We start from the raw sequence: 6,984 nt of genomic DNA, 5'->3' as shown, positions 1-6,984 counted from the left end.
CAGCAGTATTGATTTTCTGCCCCCCACCCTCTCTTGTAAGAAGTCAAGGCAAATAGAGCAATATTGCCTCAATGGAAATGGGGAACTGTCATCAATGTGTAACTGCATGCTGATAACAGAACCACCAATTGGTGGCTAATAATATCGAGGCGTGGGCCCCTGTGAGCCTGCGAGGGCTTAAAGTGGCAGCAGAGTCAGAAATGATTCATGCTTTTATGGTTCCAGTTAATGTATAAAAGCCAAGTCTGTGTTTGTGTTAGTTTTGCGTGTTGTACAAGAAAATTATTGAGCAAGATAGGTCCCGATTCAGCAGCAAGGCTACCACTACAGGCTATTAAAGGATGTAAATAGGGTGAAAAGTTTACAAAAATACAAAGAAATCAAACAGAGATCATCCTTTTTTCTGTTATTTTGCAGTACAGTGTGTGTTTTGATTTGTGTGTTTGCACATGCCAGGCTGTATCACTGACAGTGACAGAGGCCAGAGCTGTGTGTGTGTGTGTGTGTGTGTGTGTGTGTGTGTGTGTGTGTGTGTGTGTGTGTGTGTGTGTGTGTGTGTGTGTGTGTGTGTGTGTGTGTGTGTGTGAGGAGGTGTTGGGTGAGGGACTAGATAGAGATGATGGTATGTGGCGGACAGCAGCAGACTGTAACTGAGGAAAGCTTGTGTGCGTGTGTTAACACATTTTTGTTAATTTGTAATCTGATATACGATATAGGTGTCAATTTTAATCTCAATTTACCCATCAAAGCACCTCAGTCATTACTATATGGTGATTAGTGGGCAGTTGATTCCCAAATAAGCTATTTGGGGAAATCACCCCAAAAAATGTGTGTGTGTCTGTGTCTCCAAACCAGGCACCAGGAAAACTGTCACCGTCTTGGCTGAGGCTGAGATTCAATCATTTGGGGTCGGTGACTTACTTTGGCCCCTCTTCCTTGCACACACAAACGCTCACACACACACACAAACACACACACTCTGACTAGTAGACTCCTGGCTCCAGGAAGAGGACTTCAAATGGAGAAGCAGGAAAACCCAGGAGGTAGAATACCCTGTTGATAGGAGCAAGGACACACACACACACACACACACACACACACACACACACACACACACACACACACACACACACACACACACACACACACACACACACACACACACACACACAACCAACCACACAACCACACAACCACACAACCACACAACCACACAACCACACACACACACACACACACACACAACCAACCACACAACCACACAACCACACAACCACACAACCACACAACCACACAACCACACACACACACACACACACACACACACAATGGCATGCTGTTTTGCAAATTAGGAAGAACATATTAATTCTCGTCTGCTTCTGCTGATGTCACCCGTTAGTGTTGTTTTATCTCATCAGGTTGATCAACATGGATCTACTCTTATGATACTGATAATGATGAAACAGTGCTAATCAATGTTGGCTCTATGTCTGTCAAATTGTCCCATAAAGACCTCTGATCATGTCTGAGGAGTCTCAAAGTCCTTTTGGTTTTAATTTTCGGATTTCAATTGTCTACTAAATGCAGATAAAATAATATCCTACATTCTTTTGTGGGGTCAAGCTTAGTCATAATATTTTGGTTAAAAGTGAGTGGGTCTTTTAGTTAGATTAAGCTCTATTTCAATATTTCTTCAGAATACATTTTTCTATAAATAGGAACTATATTCTTATAGGATTATGGTCCTGCAGGTGTGTATGTGTGCCTAAGTGTGTGGATTTGTGTGTTATGGTAAGTTATCTGTATGTTGTGCTTGTGGATTAGATGTGTTTTACCAGGTAAGGTCAAGGGGTCACGCTGCGAGGGACACAAGTCTGCTCAGCAAGACACCTGGGCTTCAGCAACACAGATCCTCACACACACACACTTACTATTAACCAGGAGGGTGTGTGTTTTTTGTTTTTGAATAAATTATTAACTCCTCAGTTGCAGGTTCTCATAGGTGACGTGCTCAAGTGCTAAATTAAACTCTTGGTTCACAGTGTTTGAATAGCAGCGCAAACACATCACAAAACTCTCAATTGCAGATGATAAGAATTGAATTATCAAAACGTCTTTTGTTCTGATAGCCTCCACTGTTTGGAAAGCTACTTAACCAACTCACTTGCAAAATATTTCTTTGATGCTTGTATGCTAATATTTGAAATTCCATTCCTGGGTGTTGCTGGTAGCTATAAAAATATTGAAAAAAAGGGAGTTCTGTGAGGGACTTGTTTTAATCAGGTGAGCATTGTGCAACATGCCACTGACCAATCATATTGTCTGGGTTTCTGAATGACAGCTTTATAAAAGGGAGCCCCATATACCCAGAGTGTGTGTGCATGTTTATGTGTGTATGTTAGCGTTGGCGAGTGTATTTTTAGGAGTGAGGACTTAGGGATCCCACAACCTCTCCCTGTGATAAGAAATGGCCAAAGTCCGCAGACTAGCAAAGGCCTGAAGAGCAAATAGGGAGCACACACACTCACTAACACACACAAATGCAAAGGCAGTGCTTAATATGCTGATACGCTGGGCCTTAATTGCAGAGAGAAAGCTGTTTGTTTGTGCGCTGAGGGGCAAACTAGGGGTAAGATTCAGGTTAGGTAAAGGTGAGGTGACATCATCACAACAATGGATCCTGGTGTCTTTAAAGGGGTCATGCAGAGTTCACGAAAGATGGTTAAATAGTGACTTACATGGTGTGAGAAGAAGCAGAGTGTGATGGAGAAAGACTGAAAGAAGGATGGAGGATTGGAAACAAGTGTGAGAATGTTTCAACAGTGTCAAAGACTTTTTTCTGCTGTCAGTCAAAAGGCAGCTCTCAAAACACTGCACGAGAAAACGAAAACACAATGAGGAAGCCAGAGGAGTAAAAGGTGCCTCAATCCAGGGACGGCCATAGCGCACATGTCCGATAACAGCGGGAATAGTTCTGTTTGGACAAGAGGAGGAGGGGTAGGCGGAGGGAGAAAAGTCTAACAAATTGGTTTTAAAAAAAGAAGAAGAAGTTGAAAGTGCACAGAAGAAGAGGGAATGTCAGACAGGAGGAGAAGGGAGAAGCCACCAGACAGGAGGAGCAGTGGAAAACAAAAGAGGCTCCACACTCTGCTCTGTCTTATCTGTCTGAGGGTCTTATCCACCACTGGCTCTGTTGGTGTAACCCCATTCGCTCCCTCCCCCCCCCCCCCCCCTCCCCCTGCAGGCCGCTCTCCTTCCACCTCATCCCTCCATCTCCGTCCCCCTCCTTCCTCCCCCTCCACTGCTTGCTGTGGACCCCCGTTATCAGGACAGGGCTGACGTCAGGGGGGCCCGCTGGTGCTGGGGGGCCGGAGACGGAGGCTGATAGCACGGCAGAGGCTGCCTCCGCACAGGCTGTGGGAACCGAGGGCCCAGCCCATCTCGACCCCGTGGCCCCGCACGTCCACCACCAAAACACACAGAGGTGAGGGTAGTTAATTTAGAAAAGAAAGAAGAAAATGTGAATTTGAAAACACTCTTTTTGCAATCCAGAACCATTTATTTTAACCTGAGACCAGTATTTTTGTGAAATAATGTTACATTTGATTATATTTTTGAGCCAATAATGATGACATAAATATGAAATAAATCAAGGCTTCTGGAATATAATTTCTGTCGGTGTGGAGATTATCAGAAAAAAGGATATAATATGCTTTACGGTGGATACAAAAAAGAATCTTAAATGAACAGTTCACTGAATAAAAAGAAGACACTGCATGTGACTCATGACCCCCATGTATTTCAAATTGAACCACAGGGTATCAAATTCACTCCAACTGTATAAAAAAGCAATTCTCAATTTAATTAAGAAAAATGTATTAAATTCGCAAATTCTTTGTTTTATGCTGCTTTCAACAATGCTGCAATATTATGCTATGTATAACAAGAAAATGTGTCTAAGACATAAACATAAGAGACCAAAGGCTCACTGAACCAGAATGATAGAGATGTCAAAAGCAATGCAAATCACTCTGTCTCTAAAAAAAAAACGATTTATTAATTACAAATCATTTTGGGCTTCAAAGTATACTCTTAGTTTTTAATATTGTATTACTACGGCCCCGATGCTGATCCATGTGTCCCTCAAAAGCACAGCTGGCTAACCTAGCCCTCTATAAAAGGGTAACAAATGCACATTTATATAAAACAGCATTCTTGTGTACATATGCTGTATTTCCACATTTCCACCTTCAACTTTCATAGACTCTGCAGTCTCTCCAAGCCTTAAGTAAACACAAAAATCTCAGAGCAGATATATACTGCGCAGTGAATGACCTGTTTCTTATCAAAAGGAGGATCCTCTCATCCACTTCTATAAAAATAGGATGTCTTGTGCATAAATATGTCCCAGGGTATAGCAATATTACTGTTATCTCCCATCATGTGTGTTGCAATATCTCAACAGGGACTGACTACTACTTTACAAAAAATGTGCACAAGTTCAGGGAATCACTTTACGCGTCGCACATTTTCAACCTCACTCCTTAGAAATCAATCCCTGAGGAACCCTCTCCGCCTGATAAAACTGTATATGACATATATTATGTAATTTAAGTTTAAGATAAAGCTGAGGTTACTTTCTTTTTGACATTTGTCAGCCCATATGTCTCCATAAAAGCTGCAGTGCAGTTGACAGATTGTGATGTCAGGGTCAGTATTAGTCCATGAGTCATAAATTCACTTGAGGAAAAAATCATGGAATTAATTGCCTGAGACTAGGTTAAGGAGGCACTTAGCCCTGAGAGGTGGGATGGCTATTGTCATGCCAAAAAATATGATCTGTAAAAGGTGTGTGAGTGCATGCATGTGTGTGCGTGAGTCTGTACAGGTCAACAGGTGCAAGTTTGATCTGAGGGGAGTGAGTGGAGCGTGGAGGCCTGCAGCAGATGAGTTTGGCAAGTTTCTCATCATTAGTTGCAGGTGCAGCACTCCCATCATGTGCAAACACACTCTCTCACACACACACACACAACTCATGTCATCTAAACCTTGTTAATTGTCATCCCTTAACATCAGTTTACCCACTGAAACCATCCAACTCAACCCTTCTCCGCTATTAAACTTTGGTGTGAGTCACTTACAGTAATGGGAGTGAATTGAATAATCAATCTGTCCGTCACACAGAAACAAATTTCCACATTTTTCTAAGTGTGTCTCAGATGTTTTCGGAGATGGATCTGTCGGATGGGGAGTGGAGACACAGTTATCAGTGTGTTGTCCTCGATAAGGCGGAGAAGATTTGTAACTGTTTCAGTGTGTGTGTGTGTTTCTCTGACTTTGACCCCTTTGGCCAGGCAAGTAGGAGGAAGAAACGAGTGGCCTTGACAGAGCGAGAGGAGGGGTGAGATGTATAATAAGAATCAGTGAAAGAAGGAGACTGTTGTTTCCGAGTTGCTTTCTTTTTCTCCTCCTCCTCTCGCTGTCGTTTTCTATCACTCTCTTTGTCAGACAAACACTCCCTACATTTCACCAGTGGCCACGGTGTCCTTGATTGTAAATAACTTTTTTAGAAAGAAGTTGAACTTCAGGTGACCTCTAAAAATGTTTTATTGCACTGGGAAAAGAATGAACTCCATACTGCTACAAATGATACCACATCACCAGTTTACATCTCTGATTCAGCTCTTTGGACTTAAAGGGCCCATGTCATGGCCATTTCCACTGATCATAATTCCATTGTTGAGGTATAGAATAGATTTATATTGTGCAATTTTCCAAACTCACATTGGTTTCTCATACAGCATCTCTGTAAACTACGTGTATTCACTGAATTTCACTCTCTGCCTTTAACGGCTCGTTGTAGCTCCAATAGCTCCAGCCCCCACCCTCCCTGTGAGCACAGTGTGCTCTGATTGGTCGGGACGTTGTGAATCGCGCTGAGCTCCGTGGAGGTGTTGTTTCCTTGTTTAGCGATACACAGCCAAACACAGCCAAACTCATCCTGAGCACACACAAAGTCACAGCCGAAGTAAAAACAATAAGTGTGGCTTGATATTGAGTAAGAAAAAGGTTGATAAACGCTGTGAGAATGGGTCTGCAGAGAGAATTTCGCCGCGATCCCAACTGTCTGTTATCAGCCTGCAGCCAGGGAGGAGAAATCAGCAGAGCTGCCTGTGAGGAAGTCCGTGGATTGGTCAATTTGGACCAATCAGCGGGGGCTTAACGTAACGGCTCCGCGGACGTAACGTAACGGCTCCACGGATTGGTCCATTTCGTTCCGGGTACGGCTTGACATCATGCCGTACCCGGAACGAAATAGAAGAATCAAATGGACAATGACGTATCTCCAACGAGGCGTTTTGGGGAGGTATTTTCTGTGTTAGAGTTTTACTCGCTACAGGGTGTACTTTGAGGGTTTGTGACTCTGCACACCGTTTACATGCATAAAAACCTTCATAACACACAAGGGGACGGGTAATAACCGGAAAAGCATGACATGGGCCCTTTAACATAAAAACATTTTTGGAATATACGCAGGACATGTTATGTAATTGTTTTATTTTGATCAGAACATTGAAGTCAATGCAAATTGAACCGCAGGGTACCAAACTCACTCCAACAGTATAAAAAGCAATTACATTTTTTTCATATTCGCAATCAGTCATTGGGAATGAAATTCTTTGTTTACACTTGTTCAACAATGCTGCAATAGTAACAAGAAAATGTGTCTAAGACATAAACATAAGAAACCAGAGGATCACTGAACCAGAATGATAGAGATAACAAAATCAATCCAAGTAAAAAACTATTTAATTAATTACAAATCATTTTGTGCCTCACAAGTATACTCTTGGTTTGAGTATTGTTCTAAAACATAAAGGTGAAAATACAGAGAACACATATTACAAATCCCCATACTTGCATCACACATTTCAGTATCAACCTGGACTAAGTATTTGTGTTAGGGTACTTTGCAGAATGGCA

Source organism: Trematomus bernacchii, unplaced genomic scaffold, assembly GCF_902827165.1.
Source record: "Trematomus bernacchii unplaced genomic scaffold, fTreBer1.1, whole genome shotgun sequence".
Lineage (NCBI taxonomy): Eukaryota > Metazoa > Chordata > Actinopteri > Perciformes > Nototheniidae > Trematomus > Trematomus bernacchii.
This window is presented reverse-complemented; position numbering follows the sequence as displayed.